Raw genomic sequence first — 11,273 nt, 5'->3', positions numbered from 1 at the left:
TCACTTTTGAATGCTGGCGGTGCTCTCACTCTAGTGGTAGCATGAGACGGAGTCTACAACCCACACAAGAGGCTCAGGTAGTGCAGTTCATCCAGGATGGCACATCAATGCGAGCTGTGGCAAAAAGGTTTGCTGTGTCTGTCAGCGTAGTGTCCAGAGCATGGAGGCGCTACCAGGAGACAGGCCAGTACATCAGGAGACGTGGAGGAGGCCGTAGGAGGGCAACAACCCAGCAGCAGGACCGCTACCTCCGCCTTTGTGCAAGGAGGTGCACTGCCAGAGCCCTGCAAAATGACCTCCAGCAGGCCACAAATGTGCATGTGTCAGCATATGGTCTCACAAGGGCTCTGAGGATCTCATTTCGGTACCTAATGGCAGTCAGGCTACCTCTGGCGAGCACATGGAGGGCTGTGCGGCCCCACAAAGAAATGCCACCCCACACCATGACTGACCCATCGCCAAACCGGTCATGCTGGAGGATGTTGCAGGCAGCAGAACGTTCTCCATGGCGTCTCCAGACTGTCACGTCTGTCACATGTGCTCATGTGCTCAGTGTGAACCTGCTTTCATCTGTGAAGAGCACAGGGCGCCAGTGGCGAATTTGCCAATCTTGGTGTTCTCTGGCAAATGCCAAATGTCCTGCACGGTGTTGGGCTGTAAGCACAACCCCCACCTGTGGATGTCGGGCCCTCATACCACCCTCATGGAGTCTGTTTCTGACCGTTTGAGCAGACACATGCACATTTGTGGCCTGCTGGAGGTCATTTTGCAGGGCTCTGGCAGTGCTCCTCCTTGCACAAAGCGTACAAACTGATATACAGTGGTGTGAAGTACTTAAAACCTCTACCGAGTACCTAACCCGGATCCGGGAGCACCCCCCACCCCCCCCACACTGATTAGCATCGCTAGCATAGCGTCACAATTAAATAGTAGCATCTAAATATCATTAAATCACAAGTCCAAGACACCCAATGAAAGACACAGATCTTGTGAATAAAACCACCATTTCAGATTTTTTAAATGTTTTACAGGGAAGACACAATATGTAAATCTATTAGCTAAACACGTTAGCAAAAGACACCATTTTCTTACTCCAACAGTTTTTTCCTGCGTCAGTAGCTATCACTAATTCGACTAAATGAAAATATATATAGCCACTAACCAACAAACAAATTCATAAGATGACAGTCTGATAACATATTTATGGTATAGCATAGTTTTTTTTTTTTAAATGTGCATTTTTCAGGTATAAATCACAGTTCTACATTGCAGCTGCAATCTGATATAGTGCTGATGCAGCTAGAACAATTACAGAGACCAACGTTATATAACTAATTACTTGTCTTAAAACATTTCAGAAAAAATACACAGCGTACAGATATTGAAAGCCCAACATCTGGTGAATCCAAACAATATTTCAGATTTATTAAATGTTTTATAGCGAAAACAAAATGTAGCGCTAAATTAGCATAGCCACGCCAGCCAGAACCAGCTGGGCGCGCCCGACCAGTTCACATGCACGACAGATATATGAAATAACATCGTAAATTGGGTCTTACTATTGCTGATCTTTCATCAGAATGTTGATCAAGGTGTCCTTAGTCCTGATGAGTCGTTCAATCCATTCACAATGGCAACTTTCCCTCTTCATTTAGCCTGGGTACTGGTCGACTGGCACGGTCCCTGTCCAAAGTTAAAAAACTCACAGAGCGGAACACGGCAAAACTCCCGAAAAAATTCAAATAATCTGATTAAACTATATTGAAAAAACATACATTACGATGATATGGTCACATGTATCAAACAAACTTCGAGACGGAGATAGTTTTCATCCGTAACGTCAGCATAACAAAAGACAATTGCACCTCTAAAACGCGCGTTTCAGAAAACCGGAAGTTGTCGGTCACGCTAAAGAAATAGGTCTTATTTCACGTCAGTACAAGATAAACAAAAAATTTCTCCTCTGACGTCTTCCTGACACCCAGAGGAAGACGAATGAAGTGTGTTTCGGGTCATAGGTGGCGTGACCATATATAGGCAGAGCGTTGAAGCGAGCATACACATCTTGCAATCTTCTTCTTGCTCAGGGAATGTGCTGTCAAACGACTTGTGTTTCACTCAGAGACAAAATTGAAACGGTTTTAGAAACCATAGCTTGCTTTCTATCCAATGGTATATGGTTATATGCATATAGTAACAGCAATAATTGAATAAGAGGCAGTTTAATCTGTAGAGGCAATTATGCTAATGCGAAAACAGCACCCCCTGTATTCTCAAGAAGTTAAGTAAAAATACTTTAGTCATTTTTGGGGGTATGTACTTTACTTTACTATTTATATTTTTGACTACTTTACTCCACTACATTCCTAAAGAAAATAATGTACTTTCTACTCCATACATTTTCTCTGACACCGAAAAGTATTTCTTACATTTTGAATGCTTAGCAGGACAGGAAAATGGTCTAATTCACACTCTTAAAGAGAAAATCCCTGTTCATCCCTACTGCATCTGATCTGGCAGACTCACTAAACACAAATGCTTTGTTTGTAAATTATGTCTGAGTGTTGGAGTGTGCCCCTGGCAATCTGTAAATTTTAAAACACTTAACCTGTCTGGCTCTGGCGTTCCGCTAGCGGAACTCCTCCCACATTCCACTGAAAAGGCAGAGAGCGAAATTCAAAAGATATTTTTTAGAAATATTTAACTTTCACACATTAAACCTGTTGAGGGCAGAGGGCGCTGTTTTCACTTTGGGGGAAAATCGTGACCAATTTAAACGGCCTCGTACTCAATTCTTGCTCGTATAATATGCATATTGTTATTACTATTGGATAGAAAACACTCTCTAGTTTCTAAAACCGTTTGAATTATATCTGTGAGTAAAACAGAACTCCTTTTGCAGCAAACTTCCTGACAGGAAGTGGAAAATCTGAAATCAATGCACTCTTCTAGGGGCTGCCTATTAAAGTCCTTGTTATTTATTAGTTTAGATGCACTTCATACGTCTTCCACTAGATGTCGACAAGCAGTGAGAGAAGAAATTGAGTGTGTAACTTGATCTGGACTCGAATTATAGCTTTTGGCATGACGTGTCACCAGTTTCCTGTTTTCTGGAGAGTGCGAGGAGGGACCTGGATTTGCCTTCTCATAAGCTGTCGTTATGGACGACTAATATCTCCGGCTTTGATTTTATTTGATACATGTGACAATATCATCGTAAAGTATGTTTTTTCAATATAGTTTAATCAGATTATTGAATTTTTCCGTGAGTTTTGCCGTGTTCCGTTCTCTTCCGTTTGTTGACATGGAGAGATTCGCGCCACTTGGCAAGTGTGCTTGCTAAATCGAGAGGGAAAAAGTCCGTTCTAAATCCAAACAACGATTGTTCCCGACAAAGGACCCCTTGTACAACATTCTGATGAAAGATCAGCAAAAGTAGGACCCATTTTATGATGCTATTTCATATATCTGTCGAACATGTTGTGCTAGTCATTTGCGCCCAGCTTTTGGGTACTCTCTCGCTATACCTTAGCTGGATGTCGTAATTAAGTTATTTTTAGAATTCTAACACGGCAATTGCATTAAGAACTAGTGTATCTATCATTTCCTATACAACATGTCTTTTTTAGTTATGTTTATGAATAGTCATTTGGTCAGAATATGTGTGTCAGAAAAAGTGTCAGAAAAATATCCGGACGTTGTGGGAAAAATATGCTACGTTAGCACAATGTATAACCACTGATTTCAGCTCTAAATATGCACATTTTCGAACAAAACATAAGTGTATGTATAACCTGATGTTATAGGACTGTCATCTGATGAAGCTTATCAAGGTTAGTCAAAAATTATATATCTTTTGCTGGTTTGTCACGATCGCTAACTTTTACTACTGGGGAATGGCTTGTGTTTCTGGCTATTGTGATAAGCTAATATAACGCTATATTGTGTTTTCGCTGTAAAACACTTAAGAAATCGGAAATATTGGCTGGAATCACAAGATGCCTGTCTTTCATTTGCTGTACACCATGTATTTTTCAGAAATGTTTTATGATGAGTATTTAGGTATTTGACGTTGGTGTCTGTAATTATTATGGCTGCTTTCGGTGCAATTTCTGATTGTAGCTGCAATGTAAACTATGATTTATACCTGAAATATGCACATTTTTCGAACAAAACATAGATTTATTGAATAACATGTTATAAGACTGCCATCTGATGAAGTTGTTTGTTGGTTAGTTTGGTTGGTTCTTGGTTAGTTAGGTTAGCTTTGTGCATGCTATCTGTGCTGTGAAAAATGTCTGTCCTTTTTGTATTTGGTGGTGAGCTTACATAAATATACGTGCTGTTTTCGCTGTAAAACATTTTAAAAATCGGACATGATGGCTGGATTCACAAGATGTGTATCTTTCATTTGCTGTATTGGACTTGTTAATGTGTAAATTGAATTTCGCGCTCTGCCTTTTCAGTGGAATGTGGGAGGAGTTCCGCTGGTGGAACCCCAGAGTCAGACAGGTTAACAAGTCCAATACAGCAAATGAAAGATACACATCTTGTGAATCCAGTCAACATGTCCGATTTTTTAAATGTTTTACAGCGAAAACACCATATATATTTATGTTAGCTCACCACCAAATACAAAAAAGGACAGACAATTTTCACAGCACAGGTAGCATGCACAAAGCCAACCTAACTAACCAAGAACCAACCAAACTAACCAAGAAACAACTTCATCAGATGACAGTCTTATAACATGTTATACAATAAATCTATGTTTTGTTAGAAAAATGTGCATATTTGAGATATAAATCAGTTTTACATTGCAGCTACCATCACAGCTACCGTCACAAATAGGACCGAAGCAGCCAGAGTAATTACAGACACCAACGTCAAATACCTAAATACTCATCATAAAACATTTCTGAAAAATCGATGGTGTACAGCAAATTAAAGACAAACATCTTGTGAATCCAGCCAATATTTCCGATTTTTTAAGTGTTTCACAGCGAAAACACAATATAGCATTATATTAGCTTACTACAATAGCCTACCACACTACCGCATTCGTTCATCAAGGCACGTTAGCGATAGCAATAGGCATGTTAGCGATAGCGAATAAACCAGCAAAAGATATATAATTTTTGACTAACCTTGATAAGCTTCATCAGATGACAGTCCTATAACATCAGGTTATACATACACTTATGTTTTGTTCAAAAATGTGCATATTTAGAGCTGAAATCAGTGGTTATACATTGTGCTAACGTAGCAGATTTTTCCCACAACGTCCGGATATTTTTCGGACACTTTTTCTGACACACATATTCTGACCAAATAACTATTCATAAACATAACAAAAAAATACATGTTGTATAGGAAATGATAGATACACTAGTTCTTAATGCAATCGGCGTGTTAGAATTCTAAAAATAACTTCATTAGAATATGCAGTTTACGTTATGGCGAGAGCGTGGCCAAAACCTGGCCGCAAACTACTAGTTCACATGTACGACAGATATATGAAATAGCATCATAAAATGGGTCCTACTTTTGCTGATCTTCCATCAGAATGTTGTACAAGGGGTCCTTTGTCCAGAACAATCGTTGTTTGGTTTTAGAACGGCCTTTTTCCCTCTCGATTTAGCAAGCACACTTGCCAAGTGGCGCGAATCTCTCCATCGTCAACAAACTCAGAGAACGGAACACGGCAAAACTCCCCATAAAATGTCAATAATCTGATTAAACTATATTGAAAAAACATACTTTACGATGATATTGTCACATGTATCAAATAAAATCAAAGCCGGAGATATTAGTCGTCCATAACGACAGCTTATCAGAAGGCAAATCCAGGTCCCTTCACGCGCTCTCCAGAAAACAGGAAACTGGTGACACGTCTTGCCGAGAGCTATAATTCGACACCAGATCAAGTTACACACTCCATTTCTTCTCTCACTGCCTGTCGACATCTAGTGGAAGACGTATGAAGTGCATCTAAACTAATAAATATCAAGGACTTTAATAGGCAGGCCCTAGAACAGTGCATCGATTTCAGATTTTCCACTTCCTGTCAGGAAGTTTGCTGCAAAAGGAGTTCTGTTTTACTCACAGATATAATTCAAACGGTTTTAGAAACTAGAGAGTGTTTTCTATCCAATAGTAATAATAATATGCATATTGTATGAGCAAGAATTGAGTACGAGGCCGTTTAAATTGGGCACGATTTTCCCCCAAAGTGAAAACAGCGCCCTCTGTCCTCAACAGGTTTTAAGTATATTTTTGCAATTAAATTTACTTTTGATACTTCGGTATATTTAAAACCAAATACTTTCTGACTGTTACTCAAGTAGAATTTTACTGGGTGACTTTCACTTTTACTTGAGTCATTTTCTATTGAGACATCTTTACTTTTACTATGACAAGTGGGTACTTTTTCCACCACTGCTGATACAAATGCAAGAACTGACTTATATTCACTTGTCTATTGTCCCATTCTTCAATCTGGTCTTTCACATGCATATTTTAGTTGTTACACCTTTGTGATGTGTCTGATATAAATTAATAAAAATGTATTCACCCTGTACATTACTTGAATTTTAGAACTTTTGATTCATAAGCTAAGTGTTGTCTTGATACAGTCTGCATGTTTAAGTTTCCATAAGTTAGTAAAAGTGTGAAGACCAACAGGCTATGAAATAGTTATTATTTTCTAACCTAACTAAAAAAAAAAGAACCGTTTTTCCACAGCTTCATAAATTCGGCCATTGAAAGCATTTTAGAGGGAGGAGAGAGCATACGTATTGAAGTGAGTATGGTAAATCCAACCAGTAACCCTTGATTATATGCTATATCACACAGACTGCAATAGTGAAGGTGCCATAAGTATACTATTATGAGTGGAGCCTACTTCTCTGTGCTCTGAAGAGATCGCAGGTGGTTGGTCGGAAGGCTCTGGAGGTCCTTGGCATGTTCTGTCTCTGTAGCGACTGGAGAGGGGTGGATGGAACTACTGAGCGTGCTTGAAAGAGCAAGAGTTAACATCTAACGAGTATATTGTTGATTATTGATGACTAAGGGGGCATTCAAATCAGACATGGATGTGTAAAAGACGCAGCAACTCAATGGTTTTTGATGGGAGGAGGGCGTTGGGGAGGCCCTGGCATTGTGTTGCGCTGTCCGTCTGAAAAGTTGCAGAGATTCATCAACTGAAAACTTAAAGCAGTGTTCCTTCTCGTCACACCACTGTGTTGGACAGGCATGTTAAGCATTTTGATTTGAAGGCAGCCTTACTCTGTGGTTCAAGTTGTATTTTAATGTCTAACTTCCCCTCTTACTGGGCAAGTTTGTTTTGCTTGGCCCGGTGCCACGGATGGGTGGAGATTTAGTTTAAGGACCAATGGAATGGTCTAAAATGTGCAAAATCCACCCACCCGGGGCACAATGTTAAACAAACTGGCCCACACTATGACCCCTAAGCCCTCACCCGTGACCTCCCATTGGCCCAGGGCCTCCTGTCTAACCCTCTAATCAGAGTCTCTCTGACAGGAAGTTAATCCAGTAGGCAGGTTTATGGTGCATAGGGCTTCTCCACTCCTCAAATGAGTGGAGTATTAGTTCTTCAAATAGGACCGGTAGGGAGCACCTAAGGAGTTGGACCTATAACTGAAAGGTGGCTGCTTCGAATCCCTGGCCAAGGTGCTGGAAAAAAGGAGGGAATTGATCTGGCAACTGGATGGCTGCTGGTTTCACATCCTGAAGATATTCCCCTACTGTTAATGGCCTTGAGCAAGGCACAACACACTCTCCATCCAGAGGCGCTGCACTGCAGCTTGACCCTGTGCTCGCCTCAACTGTAAGCCTGCTGGTAGCAGGCCTTAACCTGGATGCGAGGAAAATCCCTGCCTTGGCGTATGGTTACATCTATCTCCATCAGGCTCCTTTTAAATCAAATGACAAACCTGCATGGATTAGCAAAATAAAATTGTACCTGTATTTAGACAATTGTAGTCATGAAAGCCGCATTTTTTTTTAAACAGGAGTGTACAGGTTTTTGTTCCAGCACTCTCCGAACACTTCCCTCAACTAATTGTGGTCTAAATTTAAGACCATGATTAGTTTAATGAGATGTTTGCGCTAGGCAGGAATAAAAACGTGCACACAGTTCAGTCCCATGGAACTAGGATTGCAAAAATCCAGTCACTTTCCTAAAATCCCCAGGTTCTGCAGAAATCCTGGTTGGAGGATTCCAGATTTCCTGCTTATTCCCTCATGATTCTGTAAATATCCCAACCAGGTTTTCTGGAAAACCAGGGAATTTTGGGGAAAGTTACTAGATTTTTGCAACTACCTGGGACAGAAATCACCCACGTCTGTATTATAGAATGAGCTCCCTAAGTAACAATGAGATGACAATACTGCATGATATGGACAACGTGTGGAGCTACAGGTAATTGCCCAAATAAAAACACCAACATAAAGTGTCTTAATAGGGTCACCACATGCCACAACAGCTTCAAAGATGCATAGATTCGACAAGTGTCTGAACTCTATTGGAGGGATGCGACACCATTATTCCACGAGACATTCCATCCTTTTATGTTTTGTTGATGGTGGTGGAAAACGTCTCCGGCGCCGCTCCAGAATCTCCCATAAGTGTTCAGTTTGGTTGAGAGCTGGTGATAGACGGCCATGGCATGTGGTTTACTTTGTTTTCATGCTCATCAAACCATTCAGGCACTCTTGCCCTGCGGATGGGGGCATTCTCATCCTATAGCCATGGTAGCCAAGATAATGTCCTGCCCAGCATGTTTGTACATGACCCTAAGCATGCTGGGATGTTAATTGCTTCATTAACTCAGGAACCACACCTGCGTAGAAGCTCCTGCTTTCAATATACTTTGTTTCCCTCATTTACCCAAGTGTTTCCATTATTTTGGCATGTGTGGGTATGGATGTCAGTGCGCAGACCCGCAAGCCATTGCGACCCCTCATCAAATCAAATGTATTTATATAGCCCTTCCTACATCAGCTGATATCTCAAAGTCCTGTACAGAAACCCAGCCTAAAACCCCAAACAGCAAGCAATGCAGGTGTAGAAGCATGGTGGCTAGGAAAAACTCTCTAGAAAGGCCAAAACCTAGGAAGAAACCTAGAGAGGAACCAGACTATGAGGGGTGGTCAGTCCTCTTCTGGCTGTGCCGGGTGGAGATAATAACAGAACATGGCCAAGATGTTCAAATAATAATAATCACAGTAGTTGTCGAGGGTGCAGCAAGTCAGCACCTCAGGAGTAAATGTCAGTTGGCTTTCATAGTTGATCATTAAGAGTATCTCTACCGCCCCTGCTGTCTCTAGAGAGTTGAAAACAGCAGGTCTGGAACAGGTAGCACATCCGGTGAACAGGTCAGGGTTCCATAGCAGAACAGGCAGAACAGTTGAAACTGGAGCAGCAGCACGGCCAGGTGGACTGGGGACAGCAAGGAGTCATCATGCCAGGTAGTCCTGAGGCATGGTCCTAGGGCTCAGGTCCTCCGAGAGAGAGAAAGAAAGAAAGAGAAAGAGAGAATTAGAGAGAGCATACTTAAATTCACACAGGACACCGGATAAGACAGGAGAAGTACTCCAGATATAACAAACTGACCCTAGCCCCCCGACACATAAACTACTGCAGCATAAATACTGGAGGCTGAGACAGGAGGGGTCAGGAGACACTGTGGCCCCATCCGATGATACCCCCGAACAGGGCCAAACAGGAAGGATATAACCCCACCCACTTTGCCAAAGCACAGCCCCCACACCACTAGAGGGATATCTTCAACCACCAACTTACCATCCTGAGACAAGGCTGAGTATAGCCCACATGATGAGTTCAGATTTTTTGTGGCCCCCACTCCCATCAAAGTTGCCCATCCCTTATCTAGTTGAATATGAATGGGTCCTGACGTCTAGACATGGCCTGTCCTCTTCTATGACGGCAGAGCCCTGCAGACAGCCACGGTGGCTTGGGAACCAAATTAATGGGGAAACACAGACCAAATGGCCAGAGTCAGTCTCCATTTACCTCTGATCCAGCTTGCTGCACAGGATGGGATTTTAATGGCTGTGAATGCCAAGTCGCAGAAGGATCAGAGAGCATTAAAGCTGCATGGGCAGGTCAGACTGAGGGAAGGAGCGCCATGCGGTACGATTCAGTAAGCTGGCAGAGCAGGAGCCTTTGATGTGATGGAAATGGAGAGCAGCTCTCGGACTCTCAATGTTGAGGCCATTGTGTCCAAATTCAAACAGAACAGAGTCCATCTACTAATTAGAGTCCAACCAATCTGAAAAGACACCTGCCTGATCTGATGAGGGCTTCGATGTTCCTCTCTCTATGTTAACAACATGCTCAAAGCCATGCCATGGGAAACCCAACCAGCATTACATGCTTTCACCTACCATTAACATTCCATGTATCAGAACAACAAGACCCTACTGTATTTATCCCACAGAAAAGGTTCAAAGTAATTCTAGGTGACTACATGCCATTGTCCTCTGATAAGGTTACAGCAGGATCATAGCAAAAGAGAAAGCTGCAAGCCTAAAGAATTAATCGTATTATTGCAACCTCATTTATACTGTAATTCTAGTCACGTTTTGAGAGGTTGGGTTGGCAATATCACTCTTGATGTGACAATAAAGACGCCAGATGCCTTTTCCAATGTCCCTTGGGTGACCACTCCTTGTTGGGCTTATAATGAAGAGAGAAAAAATAAAGTCTTTACATTCACATATCTGTGTTGTCTCATACTATTTTGTTAATATATTTTATGCAGTATAATGGTCATTTTAAATGCCATGCTTTTGAATTCTAAGTCTTGCAGTGTCCCAGACCCTATTTTATACATATGGTGAAACTTGTTTTGATGACCGTATTAACTGCCTAGTTAAATAAAGGTGAAAAAAAGTGTATACAACATCTAGTATGAGGGTCTTTAAGGTGTTGATCTGAATACAACATCTAGTATGAGGGTCTTTAAGGTGTTGATCTGAATACAACATCTAGTAGTATTATTATTACATTTACATTTAGCAGACGCTCTTATCCAGAGCGACTTACAAATTGGAAAGTTCATACATATTCATCCTGGTCCCCCCGTGGGAATTGAACCCTGGTCCCCCCGTGGGAATTGAACCCACAACCCTGGCGTTGCAAGCACCATGCTCTACCAACTGAGCCACACGGGACGAGGGTCTTTAAGGTGTTGATCTGAATACAACATCTAGAATGAGGGTCTTTA

The sequence above is a fragment of the Salvelinus fontinalis genome, chromosome 15 (assembly GCF_029448725.1).
Source record: "Salvelinus fontinalis isolate EN_2023a chromosome 15, ASM2944872v1, whole genome shotgun sequence".
NCBI lineage: Eukaryota > Metazoa > Chordata > Actinopteri > Salmoniformes > Salmonidae > Salvelinus > Salvelinus fontinalis.
The sequence above is the reverse complement of the archived record's forward strand: the minus strand, read 5'-3'. Positions refer to the sequence as shown.